Here is a 16,040-nt window from a genome sequence, read left to right as displayed (position 1 = left end):
TTTAGTTAACTAAATAACTATTAGTTAGTTAGTTAGATGTTGTAGTTTCCGAGAGGGAAGTTAGAAATCTCGAAAATTAGAAGAGGAATTAAGAAGTGTTCTTAGCAAAATGACTTAAGTGATTGAACACTTATTAGTTAACTTGACACTTCTCTCAACCATTTCTCTTATCTTAATTGATTTAGACATAATATTCCTTACATGAAATCATTTTAAGTAATGACCCATAACTAGTTGTCCACTAGAGAATAATACATATGCACAAATACATACATGTATTCTTGGTATAAAATAACAATGTAGTTTTTGTGTATTTGAACTTAAATGTTTATGTTTTATAATTTTTATTCAAATCACTTAGATACATCCTAATTATGCCTTAATTCATTTTATATTTTTATTAATTAAATATAAAATTTATTGACCAAGGTATAATTTCATGACATTTAACCGGTTAACAATATCGTTAACCACGATTCGTCACTTTGGTTCGTATATTTGTCAAATTTCGATCCTTCACAAATACTAAGCACAAGTTTTATATAGAATTTAACTTATTCATCAACTGGAGACATGTTGATACGGTAATTAAATTTGTTGCGTTCAAATGACGTTATACGCTAATTTTGACAAACCAATGTTGGTTGGTAGCCATACATCGTAACGAAATTTATCATTAGTCGCTTGTTTTTATTTTTCACAACTTATCTAATAAAACATGTTCAATTCCTTCAACCATTGGCAAAATAAAAATGATTGTACGATACTACGTTATGATTATTAAGCAATATGAATATTTTATCAAAAATGATGGATGGAATTTAACATGTTTTAATCAGATAAGTTCTTGTGAAAATAAAACAAGTAACTAATGATAAATTCCGTTACGCCGTATGACTATAAACCATCACCGATTTGTGAAAATTAGCATATAATATCATTTAAAGGCAACAAACTTAATTTCTATATCAACATGTCTCCAGTTGATGAGTAAGTTAAATTCTATATAAAACTTGTGCTTAATAGTTGTACAATTTGACAAATATACGAACCAAAGTGACGAAACATGTTTAACGATATTGTTAACCGATTACATGTCACGAAATTATACCTTGGTCAATAAATTTTATATTTAATTAATAAAAATATAAAATGAATTATTATAATGCATAATTAGAATGTATTTAAGTGTTTTTGAAGAAAAAGAATAAACATAAACATTTAAGTTCAAATACACAAAAACTATATTGTTATTTTATACAAAGAATACATGTATGTATTTGTACATATGTATTATTATCTAGTGGATGACTAGTTATGGTTCATGACCTAAAGTGATTTCATGTAAGGGATGTTGTGTCTAAATCAATTAAGATAAGAGGAATGGTTGAGAGAAGTTCCAACTTAACTAGTACGTGTTTAATCACTTAAGACATTTTGCTCAGAATACATTTTAATTCTTCTTATAATTTTCGAGATTTACCACTTCCCCCTCCTAAAGTATAACACCTAACTAATAACTAAGTACTAACTAGTTAGTTATCTAAGTTCTATCTCTAAGTAACTAACTAGACAAGTGGCTAAACAAAGATCAATTCTCATCATCACCACATCCCATCACAAGCTAGCCTAGGTAATTACTTCTTATCTTCTTCTCCTTTCTCCTCCTACAAATCTCGAAATCCCTCTCTCCTTTCTTATTTCATTCTCCAGCCAATAATCTAGGGAAAAGCCCTCAATCTTCATTGTTGGTAATTTTAGTGTCACCATGTCATTTTATGTAACTAGAATTAACATGTTAGCTAAGGGGCTTCACAATTTGTATTCTAATATATGTCCGGGTTTATGCGGGGTGCATGCATGTATAAGATCATATTAGAAGTCGGTTCGACGACAAGTCGGGGGGTCCGGAGGCAGCGTCCCTAGCGGGGTCCAAGGGGCAAAGCCCCTGGTTGGGGTCCCCATGGCAGAGCCTCTCTGAATTTTACATATAGGAACATAGTGGGAAATTAGGATTCTTTAGGGTGATTATGGTAAAACTAATGAAACTCGTTAGTTTTGGTAACCCTAAATCCTCATTAAAATCCAGATTACAAGGACTTGCTTCCAAAGCAACTCATGACAGCTCAACCCTAATGAAAACCTAATATCGTTTATTATATAAACGGTTCTTCCTTCTCAGAAGAAAGGGACGGAATTTAGATCTCGTTTTCTTCAAACTTTCACATAATGTTTCTAGAAATCTGCCTTACGATTTATGTGCCTAGTATGGTAAGTGTCTACTTGGATTATCCTAGGCTGAATTTCTTATACTATGTATATAATTAAAAACTTAATATATAAGTATATGTATAAGAAAAATCATTCAAATCGCTAGTACGTCTCATTCACGAAACCATGATATAAAGAGAGTATAAGGAAACAACATATAAATGGTCGTTGAATGAGTGTCGACTCTCACTCACCGCTCTCATGTGTGGTGGAGAGTCGTTAACCAAACAAATTTAATATTAGATAATCTCATTAAAAGTATAATGATAGAAAGTAATTAAACTATTTTTTAAAATCTCACTCTCGGTTACTTTAGAAAAATATAAATTTGTATGTTAATCCGTGGAATTGCATATTACACCATATAAATCGTTAGTGGAACGTGTATGGTTAACCGGCACACTAATATGAGACTAATAAAGAAAGGTTTTGATATGCTAGCTGAAAACCTAAATTTAAAATGATATACATACATTTTCAATAAAATATATCAATTAACTTAACAAAATAAATAACTTTTAATCTAGTTTATTAGTTCACTAAAATATTTTTGTAGTCCAATAATTGAAAAAAATTGAAAAACAATTTAGCATTTGGATGCCAAAAATACTTTAAAAGAATTTTTTTTTTTATTTTGGTTGGTTATTATTGTATTTTTCTCTTTAACTAAAATGTTTCATTTAAGTAACATGGGATAACGATTGGAATATGATGGGGAAAGAGGAGAAGAGATTTGATGGGGGGCAAGAGGGGATTTGGTCCCACGTTGAGACAAATAGAGTTTTGCAATCTCGTGGATACGATTTTATATCATGAAAACAACCCGCGTGTCAATTACAGAAAGTACGTGGGATTTAGTCTCATCCTATTTCTCAAACCTCTATCATTTTTGTTATATAAATACAATAGACTCCCCTTTTATTTCAAAACCACGTCAACAAAATCAAATAAATAATATTGTTTTTCTACAAAATTACATGATACATTATATAAACTTAGGTAAATTTACATAAGTTGTTATATTTTTATAAAATTTGAATTTGAATTTATTTTTTATTTTAATTTAGTAACTAAGTTTTTCAATTTTAAACAATTAATCAATATACCCATCATTTTTTTGACATGTCAACTTTTGATGACATGATATTCTGATATGCCACTATTGGGTTATACGACGTTTCATTTGAAAGATTATATATATATATATATATATATATATATATATATATATATATATATATATATATATATATAAAATTGAGAAAAAAAAAGTTGAGAATTGGGGAATTATTCTCAGCCAATCATTTATTTTTGCCGCAAAAGCCTCCAACGTACCGGCGGAAATGGGAAACGAATGCACATGTGTTTTCCAACATAACATATTTCCTTAAACTATGCTAATCATTACCTTAATATATACGAAAACATAGTTTTTTTCGTTTTTTTTATAATTTTTATAAGCTATTTTTATCAAAAAATGATTTTAAATATATCAAAATTCATGATTTTTTATTCTCTACAAATAGATATCCATATTGATATAGTTTTAAGATAAAATAAATTTTTTTTTTTTTTTTATATTTCCAGCTATCGTTATTCATAAATGAATAACAATGCATCAGGCTTTATTACAGTACATTCATTATTCACTTATAAATAAAAAGTATACTTTTTTTTTTTTTTTTTTTTTACAATTTAAGTATCATTCATATATCAATATAGCATATAATAAACATAGTATATTCATATTTTAATATTAGACGATGAATTCACTTGTGAATATTAACATAGTATATTAACTTGTGAATATTAGATGATATATTCACTTATGAGTATTAAATGATATTTCATATGTGAATATTACATGTATTACATGGTATATGACATGTGAATATTACAGAGTATATTCACTTGTGAATATTAGATGATATATTTACTTATGAATATTACACAATATATTCATATATGAATATTACAAGGTATATTCACTTATGAATATTGAATGTATTTTGACAAATATATATAATTTTTATATGTTATTCACATATGAATAAAATACAGACTTGCATATTTATTTTGTGTTTTTAATAACTATATACTGATTCAGGTGAGAAAACATATTCATATGTGAATACAACGTGGTAATTTAGTTTATGCATTTTATCAAACAGTTGGAGTGCAAACAAGTTAACTATTTTAAAAATGTTAAAAACATCAAGTTATCAATTCCAAATCATCATATACTTCCGATTTCGACTTCAGATGCGACATCCTATCTCTGATCGATTTCTCAATTTGATTTTGATTTTCCGAAAATCCGATTAGGAACCTGTGATTACCGATTCTAAGTCCCTCAATATCGACTGTGACTGCGAGTCCAAAACTCCAATTCCAATTTCATGAACAACGAAGAAATTCCGGTTTAGCTGAAGAAATCTGGATGATTATTGAAGGTTGGAGGAAATTTTTTGATGATGAACGAATAGTTATCGAATTCTCTATAGTTACGTATTTGAGATTGAAGGTTATTACGATATTTACAAGTTTGCCACCGTGTCTTTTATGCTTAGATGAAATGAGTGGCTGAGAATGATTCCCCCATTCTCAACCTTTTTTATTTTCTCAATTGAACCCATATATATATATATATATATATATATATATATATATATATATATATATGTCATTATTCGGTTATACTACGTTGACGTTTCATTATTTTCAATTTTAATATCAGATTCGCCTTTTTTTTTATTTTGATATTTTGTTGTTGTTAATCAAACATCATGTTTTGTAGTTTACTTCAATATTCACTATTTTTCATTGGAAACATTTTATATATATATATATATATATATATATATATATATATATATATATATACTTATAAAGCTAACATTTTTTCTTGAATCTCATACATTTGAAACCCCCATTTTTAACTTCCTTAAACCACATTCATTTGAAACTTCATTTTTTAACTAATGCAACTCAAAAGTTTTCTTAATTATGATTTAACACTCAAAAGTTTTATAACTTATATTATGTTTAATTAGCATTTAGTGAAAAGTTTACTATAAAAATGCCAATCTTTTGTGTCTTTTGTGTTATATAAGATCTTACATGTAAAAAGGATTTGAAGATATTGTGATTCAAAAGTTTTCATATAGTTGAAGCATTCATGATCCAAATATGATGATTTGAAGAAATGGGTTATGTTGCATCAGTGGTAAATGTAATATGACTTTTTTTTTTCTTTCAACCAAAACAAATGAAGTTTTTTTCTATTCTTTCTTTATATTCAGTTTCTCATTTAATATTTATATGTCATTTGTGTGTATTACTCAATCTTGAATGTGACTCTCCAAACATCAATGTTTTGTTTGGAGTATCTTTCTGATTCTTCTTTTTCAAGAAAAATATTTTCATTGCAGGTTAGTGAAGAATTGTCATCAAGTTTCTATGGTTGAATGGTCTTAAATGAAGAAAGAAGATTCATAAAATGGATATAGCATTTTTTTGTTTGAGCAAAGTTGACGAATGTTAATTTTTTCTTTTGATTTAAATGTATGCTTATGTAACATCCTTATTTATATATTCAACCACCAAATGCTCTTATTTATTTGATTGTATTTTTTCTATTTTGATTATGTTTATTTTCTATTATTTTTTTGTTGGGTTATCCTACACAACATATTTAAAAGATAACATAACTTTGAATATTTGATATGTAATTATGATAGACTTATCATGATATGTTTTTCGTATGAAAGTAATTTATCCATATTACTATGACAAGAATTACATATGACATTTACGAATATATATATATATATATATATATATATATATATATATATATATACATATATATTATATGTGATTTGTTTAACATGTATATGCACTTATTTATGTTATAAATTTATTATTAAATATCTTTATGTTTAATAATTGAAGGGATTAAAATGATGCATCAAAACCAATTATTTAAACGAATATAATAATAATAATAATAATAATAATAATAATAATAATAATAATAATAATAATAATAATAATAATAATAATAATCATAATAATAATAATAAATATACATTTCCAAGTACCGCATTCATTTGAAACTCACGCTACAACTCAACAGTTTCTAATTTATGTATATTTATTAGTTTCAACTCAAGAGTTTTTAACTTATGATTATTAATTAGTAATCACTAATAACATTTTATTTTTCTTTCTTTAAACACCCCTGAGGGTTTACACTTGAGGAGTAAACTCCATATCAAGGCCCTACACACCTTAGATGCAACCCGTATCACTTCCAACACTTGAGATAAAGTGTTTCCATGCATTAGAGTGTATTTACTTACTTAATTAGTGATTAAATAGCTAATTAGATACAATTATGTATCACTTCATGTTACATAGTGTTAGGATTAAAACCCTAATTGAGATTTGATGAACAAGATGCGGAAAATAAGAACAAACACAAATATGAAGATTATGTCGAATGATCACTCGATTTATTCAAATATGAGGAATAAATTACACTTCCAGCATAGACTAAAGAATCTAACACTACATAAGAAACCTCACGTGGCGGCTACATTTTGCCTCACTCTTAACCCTAATAATGAATAATACATGACTATTTATAGGGAAAAGACAAGTCTTGGGCTTTTAACCTACAATTCATCAAAGGGGTCCATTTCCATCATCCATGGAGTGCTTTGAAACCCTACAATCTCCCCCTCAAAGTATGGAATGGATGACAATGCTTTAACTTCCAAAACAAGCATCTAGCAAATAAAAAAATCTGCAATGAGGAATATAGGAAGCAATCCACGAATCTTGATACTTCAATAGTCTTCAAACACGGGCTCTAGGATATATAAACCAAGCACTGAAGTAATGTCTTTTAACTTCATTTTCGAATGTAATCCCAAAAAAAAAAAATTCATGAAAACCGAACCCGCCATAAAAACCCATTTCAGAACAAAGAAAACAAATCACTTCTTGTCTTTGAAGAGCTCCCCCTCCAAGTCACAATGATCTTCAAATAAGCTAATGATATAAGCCATCAAAAAATATCATGTAGCAACCCTAACTTTAAGATTCGTAATGCCACTTGATCGAGAAAATACTAGAATTCGGAGATATAACAAGTCCTTAGCCGAGCTCGATGAAGAACTTCTACCGTAAAGGATACTTCTCTGTAAAAGCTTTAGCAGAGCTCGATGAAGAACTTCCACTGTAAAAGCTACCTTCATAATTCTACCACAAGCTTTACCAAAAATCTTCAAATTTGGAAAGTCACAAATCCAATTTCGAATGGCCATACCAAATTCTCCCCCGATTTATAATCAAAAACATGATTATAAAGCCTTCAAATGGTCATGAGAATGATCTTGAATGGATTAAAAAATTAGTATGCTCCTTCGCAACAAAATGATATAACCGATGAAGCAATAAATCCGAAAAAGTCGTGAAAATTTGACGTTATTGCGAAAATCAACTTTCCAAACTGCCAAGACTTGATGGAATCTTTATTTTTCTGTTCATGAAGAAATATGTGCATTTAAGAATTCAAAATTGTTCACCAACTGTCAAATTTGCAAACTTTTTTGAAAATTGGGCAGAAACTGTCACTTGTTGAAAGACAGGGGCTGGAATGGTAATTCTGCATCAATATTCCCCTTTATTTGTAATAATTTCTGGAATTGATCCAAAAATACCAAGCTTTGAAAACAACATGGATCAAAAGTGTCAAATCAGTGAAGCTTCAGGGACCAAAAATGTAACTTGAATATATTCTTCCCAAATACCCCTGATTAAAAGAACACGACTGGAACGGTGAATCCAAACAGCGAACATTCGTAATTTGAACACGAATCCAAACAACTCCCATTTATACTTCCGTCCTGAGTGCAAACTTGTGAATCCAAACCATTTGCAGTCTCAATTTCAAATCGTTTCATTGTGAATCAAGTGATTTCAATCTCGCTGTAAATCCCAGTCAACCACGAATCCAAGGAATCAAACTCCGAATCAATCATTCGTTTTGATTGTAGTCACGATTCTGATTTTGACTTTTTGGTTTGACCCATCGAGTTTGAATTGGAAGCCAACGATCAATTTCACCACAATCGACGAACAACTAAACCATTATTCCAATTGATATTTCAGGTTAAACACACCAATTCAACAAGGATATGGGATGTGTTGGGAATAAAATTGAGAATCAAAATATAGTCGAATCATGAAATCAATTAGTTAAACCAAATAAGATTGATTATTAGAAACACATTAGACGATCTGGATCAAAGAATCGAGTGATGAAATCGAGCAAGGGAAATTTGTGAATCGGAAGTTTTAGAATCGAGAACTGATTATGAATTATCCAAGTGATGAACAGTAGTGACTATAATGGGGTCAATAATAGAAGCAAATCGGTGGAACAAATATGGCTAAACGATCAAAACAATAAAATCGATATCGGATCAAAGAATTGATCAGATCCAAATAGAATATACGAAAGATACGAATGAGATTGAAATAATACAGATGAACAGTAGAAGAACACCATAAATCTCCATGAACAGTAACTTGAACAAAATTTTGATTTCAAAACGCCAAAACACCAATAATCTTCAATAACTTGTGCAGAAAATCATCTAATCAAGAACCGATACTTCAAAAATCAATAGATCTTCAAAGACCCGCTCTGATACCACTTGTTAAGATTAAAACCCTAATTGAGATTTGATGAACAAGAAGCGGAAAATAAGAACAAACACAAATATGAAGATTATGCCGAATGATCACTCGATTTATTCAAATATGAGGAATAAATTACACTTTCAGCATAGACTAAAGAATCTAACACTAAATAAGAAACCTCATGTGGCGGCTACATTTTGCCTCACTCTTAACCCTAATAATGAATAATACATGACTACCTATAGGGAAAAGACAAGTCTTGGGATTTTAACCTACAATTCATCAAAGGGGCCCATTGCCATCATCCATGGAGTGCTTTGAAACCCTACACATAGGATCCTCGCGTGTGTTCAAGCCCTAAATTGACACCTAGAGTCCTACCAGGCACATCCTTGTCTGGTGAATTCATACCCCTACACCTTTTTTCAGTATTTTTCATGTTTTCAGAGGGGGGGGGGGAATAGAAGAAAAAGTACAAGGGAACTTTTACTCAAAACTTATTATTTCGTATGCAATACTTATATGTTATGTATGCTTTTAACACAGAAAACCGTTTTACCAACCAACTATGAAATTAACTGTCGAGTGAGTTTTCAAGACTAAAACAAAGGAACTTACGAATCTTATCACAAAATGTTATAGTTTATATTTTACCAAGGATTCATACCATTCATAAAAAGAGAATTTCCATATTATTACTTGTAAATTCATTATTCTTAAGATTGGAGACACGTCCTTGGTAACACTCTGTGGGTAGGAGAGTGTAGGACTACCCCTATAACCAGAATCTCCTGGAGGGAGAACGTGACTTCTGTGTTTAGATCTATACGGGACTGACTATCCCGCACCTTGTTGCTAGCTACAATGGGACTGGCAGGTCTACGGGTGACAAATTCCTAAAACGATACTAGCCCAGTTACGTGCCATATCTAGTTTATTGTATGGTTATGGAACTCGCAACTTAGATAATGGAGATTTACTTTTAGTAATAATGAACCTAGTGAACTAACCTCAAAGTAATAATTGTTTTGATTACTAGAGGGTATCAGCAATACCCTTAGGAATTAGTTCACTACATACTTATTAGATTTATATACGTGTTAAAACTAATGTACTTTATCAAGATCAACCCGGCTTTCAAGGAAACTTTGCCTAACTAAACAAGTATGGTAGATACTTGTACACTTCATTCCGGATTGCTAACCAACCACTAACTTTTAAGGAAAATAAGGGTATTCCTGGGATAACATAACTTTTCATAAACATGTTGTTTAATATATGGATAACCAAACTTCTTTTATAAGAAAATATGAGATTTTCTTGGGAAACAACTTTTTGTAAACTTAATGGAACATTTCCTTTCACCAGAAACAAACCGCTTATGAACTCACCAACATTATGCTGATATTTTAAAACTGCTTGTATTCTCAGGTTCACGTTAGACAAGTACCTCGCTTACTTTTGGAGAAGACGATGCATATAGAAGTCTCGTCTATACTTTTGTTCAAACTGATGTATATATATAAAACATGTATTTCCTTACTTTCAAACAAATGTAAATATTCCTATGTAATGTAATGGTTGTGTTTACTATGCTTACTATGTACATTGGTTGTGATACTACGCATGACATCCTCCGCTCCGGAACGTTTTCGTCGTCGGTTTCGGGGTGTGATAGATTGGTATCAGAGCCCATTGTTTATAGTGAACTAAGTATACCGAACCTTATATGGTATATAACTATAAACATTAAGGGGCCGAAGCGTTCTAAACTAAAAGTATACTTTAAAAATATAAGTATTTTTACTCCAAGTATACAAGTATACCTACATACCAGAATCAGTAACCACAAGTAGAACAAAAAAAAATTAATCGGGTGTTGGGCACTACGGTTAAACCTGGGCAGTTATGTAGTCGTGTCTAGGGTCAATATAGCCTGATCAACTATATTCATTCGACACACGGCCAACATGTGCTTGGGAGTGACTGTGGTGTACGGCAGGCCTAAAACTTACCAAATATCCAAACAACGAGTCATCGTCGCAACAAAACATAAAATACTATAGGAGTATTTTAGTCAGAACCGAATACATTGTAGAAATTCATTCCAAGTGTTGCTACTCATTCTTTCCTTAGCATTAGTTTACTTGATTTAGTAACTTTTTCCTATTTTATCTCTTAGTAGAACACCCTAACTGCCATAATGAGATATCTCTTGTTCATATCTCTTGACTCTATCCAGAGGACTTATCATCCTCTCTTTCTTGATCATTTTAGATGAAGATGCCTCCAAAGAAAAGACCTAGCGCAAAGAACAACAATCCTCCTCCACCACCTCCCTCTCAAATTTGATCCCGCCATGTTTCAAGCAGCCGTTACTGCTGCTGTGGCTACTGCCATGTCACAAATGAACCTTGGCGGTCCTAGCGGGCCATGAGGTGGTACTCAGCCCCAAAACCAGGAAGGTGGTCAGGGACACTAGAAGGAGTGTTCCTATAAGGACTTCATGAATGCAAAACCCATATCCTTCGACGACACTGGAGGTGTTATTGCCCTGACTCAATGAATCGAGAAAATTGAGTCCATTTTCAAAATCTGTTCCTGTTCCGAAGTCAACAAAGTAAAATTCGCCGCTTGCACTTTCGGCAACAGGGAACTGACCTGGTGGAATGGTCGGGTCAAATCAACCTTACCAGTGGCAAATGCTATGGGTTGCGAGAGCATGAAGGAGCTTCTACTTGCTGAGTACTGCCCTCGGGGCGAATTCCAAAAACTGAAGCACAAACTCTGGAACCTAAAGATGAAGGGTTTCGATGTTGCCGCCTACACTTCTAGGTTTGAAGACCTGGCGCTCCTTTGTCCGGGAATGGTTACCCCGGAAAGCAAAAAGATTGAAAAATTCATCTGGGGGCTGACCCAGCCAACTAAGGGAAATGATTTGGCTGTGAAGCCAAACACCTTCGACAACGCTAAATGCCTAGCGCAAACTCTGATTGATCATGGAGACAATATTGATGAAGTGGCCACCGCTCCTGAACCGGCAAAAAAGAGTAGTGAGAAAAGAAAATTCTTGAAATAGAAGAAGGGTCATTCTTCGCAGGAGCCCTCAAAGAAGCAGCAAACTGTGGCAGTCCACGCTGCTACTAACCCTGTTGCTACTCCTGCCACTCAAGCACCTACCAGTAGATTTGCAGGAACCCTTACTCAGTGCGACAAGTGTAACTACCACCATAACCTCGGCTCATGCCGTGAACTGCCGGGCTTTAACTATGGTAAAAGGGGCATACGATTTGATTTTGCAAGGCACCAGCCCAACCAACCAATCAGGCTTCTGGAGCAGGTGTCGGTCAGGCCTGCTACGGTTGTGGTGAGGTCGGGCATTACAAGCGAAACTGCCCCAAAGCAACAACAACCAACAACACCGGGAGATTTCTAACTATGGGGCAAGAAGAGGCAGTCGCCAATCCCACCGTTGTCATGGGTACGTTCCTTCTCAGCAACTCTTATGCATGTATCCTTTTTGATTCTGGTGCGGAACGAAGTTTTGTTAGCCATTCATTCAAACATTTTCTTAAACATAGTCCTCAACCATTAACCGAAACATTTACCGTCGAGATGGCTAACGGTGAGAAAGAGAACGCGAACAATATATTCTTAGGGTGCACCCTTACCCTAAACGATCATTCCTTTCCCATCGACCTTATGCCAGTTTCCATAAAGAGCATTGATGTTATCATTGGCATGGATTGGTTGAGCCCCAATCATGCTGACATCCTTTGTTACGAAAAAGCTATCCGCCTCAATCTTCCTTCTGGTCAAATCCTCATGATTTACGGCGATAAACTTAGTTCCAATATTCGCATCATTTCATGCATCAAAGTTCAAAAGCTTCTACGAAAGGAGTGCCATGCATTCCTAGCCCATGTGATAAACAAGAAACAGGAAGTTAAGGACCTCGAGAACATCCCCGAAGTCTTTAACCTTCCTGATGTCTTTCCCAAGGAGCTCCCGGGAATTCCTCCCGAACGTCAAGTTGAGTTTCACATCGACCTAATCCCTGGAGCTACTCCTGTAGCGAAGTCCCCATATCGCTTAGCGCCAGCAGAAATGCAGGAGTTATCCACTCATCTTAATGAGCTACTCAGCAAAGGGTTTATCAGACCGAGTTCCTCACCCTGGGGAGCCCCGGTATTATTTATGAAGAAGAAAGATGGATCCTTTCGGATGTGTATAGACTACCATGAACTGAACAAGTTGACTGTTAAAAAACCATTATCCTCTTCCTCGAATAAATGATCTCTTCAATCAACTTTAGGGAGCTAGTTACTTCTCGAAAATAGACCTTAGATCATGGTACCATCAGCTACGAGTACATGAGAGTGATGTTTCCAAGACAGCATTCAGAACTCGATATGGTCACTACGAGTTTGTAGTGATGCCCTTCGGTCTAACCAACGCAACGACAGTGTTCATGGATCTGATGAACCGGGTGTGTCGCCCCTTTCTGGACAAGTTCGTTATCGTGTTCATTGACGACATACTTGTCTATTCCAGAAGTGAAAAGATCACAAACAACACTTGAGGTTAGTGTTGGAAACTCTTAGATCGGAAAAGTTGTACGCAAAATTCTCCAAGTGCGAATTGTGGATTCAAAAGGTAACTTTCCTTGGTCACGTGGTAAGCGAGGAGGGTATACACGTGGACCCGTCCAAAATCAATGCGATAGAGAATTGGTCGGCACTGAAGACACCCACATAAATCCGTCAATTGTTAGGTCTCGCCGGCTATTATCGTAGATTCATTCAGAATTTTTCCAGAATCGCCAAACCCCTAACCACTCTGACACAGAAAGGTGTACCTTTTTGTTGGAGTGAAAAGCAAGACACTGCATTCCAAATATTAAAGCGAGCGTTGTGCAGCGCACCTATCCTGTCCCTGCCCAAAGGGACAGAGGATTTTGTTGTCTATTGTGATGCGTCTAATCAGGGCTTAGGTTGTGTGCTTATGCAGCGGGGAAAGGTTATAGCTTATGCCTCGAGACAGCTGAAAACACATGAAGTCAACTATACAACTCATGACCTATAGTTAGGAGCAGTGGTCTTCGCACTGAAGATTTGGAGACATTATCTCTACGGAACCAAGCGCACGATCTTCACTGACCATAAAATCCTACAACACATCTTCCATCAGAAGGACTTAAATATCAGACAACGACGATGGGTAGAGCTGCTCAGTGCTTATGAGTGCGAAATCCGCTATCATCCCGGCAAGGCCAATGTGGTAGCAGATGCCCTTAGCCGAAAGGAAAGCTCAGGTAACAAGGCGAAGACTTTGACAATGACCATCCATTCCCACTTATCTGCACAAATCCGAGAGGCTCGGTTGGAAGCACTAAAACCAGAGAACATGTTGAATGAAACCTTAAGGGGAATGGATAAGAATCTTGAGATCAGAGGTGACGGAGTCTATTGTTTCATGGATCAAATCTGGACCCTAAAGTTCAGAGGATTCAGGGAGGTTGTCATGAACGAAGCTCACAAGACTAGATACTCTGTGTAGCCGGGTTCGGATAAGATGTACCTGGATCTCTAGAAACTATACTGGTGGCCAAACATGAAAGCCGAAATTGCTACCTTCGTGGGCAAGTGTCTGACTTGCGCCAAGGTGAAGGTTGAATATCAGAAGCCCTCAGGTCTGCTCCAGCAGCCCGAGATACCTGAATGGAAATGGAAGATGATTACTATGGATTTCATCACCAAGTTACCGAAATCTCCGAGTGGGTACGATACCATTTGGGTAATTGTCGACCGATTGACAAAACCCGCTCACTTCCTTCCGATTAAAGAAACATTCAAGATGGAAAGACTCACGCGAATCTACATTCAAGAGATAGTCTGACTGCACGGTGTGCCTGCGTCCATTATCTCCGATCGAGATAGCAGGTTTACCTTGAGATTTTGGCAGTCCCTTCAGAAAGCTCTTGGAACTAAGCTGGATATGAGTACAACTTATCATCCTCAGACAGATGGGCAGAGTGAGAGAACTATCCAGACCCTGGAAGACATGTTGAGAGCATGTGTCATCGATTTCGGCAAGTCGTGGGACACCCATTTACCATTGATCGAATTCTCGTATAACAACAGTTACCACACCAGCATCAAGGCTGCCCCGTTCGAAGCCCTCTACGGTCGAAAGTGTATATCCCCTCTGTGCTGGGCCGAGGTAGGGGACCCGCAGCTAGCCAAGGGTCAAGTCCTCGACAGTGCTCACTGGTCCTAAAATCATCCGTGAAACAACCGAAAAGATCATCCAAATCCGAGATCGATTGAAAGTCTCTAGAGACAGACTAAAGAGTTACGCCGATAAGCGACGAAAACCTCTGGAATTCCAGGTTGGAGATCGTGTCGTGTTGAAGGTATCGCCCTGGAAAGGCATGATATGTTTTGGAAAGCGCGGAAAACTTAACCCGAGGTACATAGGACCTTTCGAGATCCTTGCTAGGATCGGTCTCGTAGCCTACAATCTCCGACTACCCCAAGTGCTTAGCAACATCCATCCTGTATTCCACGTCTCTAATCTTAAGAAGTGTTTATACGATGAAACCCTTGTGATCCATCTTGATGAGATCGAGATCAACGAAAATCTGAACTTTGTGGAAGAACCAATCGAAATCATGGATCGAGAGATCAAACGTACGAAACAGAGCTGCATCCCGATAGTGAAGATTCGCTGGAATGCCAAGTGGGGACCCGAATTCACTTGGGAGCGCAAAGACTCGATGAAACAGAAATATCCACATCTCTTTCCAAATCCATGATTTGTATCTTCATTCTAAGTTTCGGGACAAAATTTCCTTTAACGGGGGGATGATGTGACAATCTGAAATTTATTCCGTCGCTGTAACCCATTTCCATTAATAAAATTTATTATTATTGAAATTTTCCGTTAATTTTTGGGTTAGGCAAATCAATTAATGTTTTTATTTTATTTTATTAAGTGTCGAAAAAAATAAAAACACGTGAAACACCCTCAAATTCATTTGGAAAAGTTTTTAG

This window comes from Lactuca serriola, chromosome 8 (genome assembly GCF_051521515.1).
Source record: "Lactuca serriola cultivar US96UC23 chromosome 8, Lser_US96UC23_V15, whole genome shotgun sequence".
NCBI classification, from domain to species: Eukaryota; Viridiplantae; Streptophyta; class Magnoliopsida; order Asterales; family Asteraceae; genus Lactuca; species Lactuca serriola.
The sequence above is the reverse complement of the archived record's forward strand: the minus strand, read 5'-3'. Positions refer to the sequence as shown.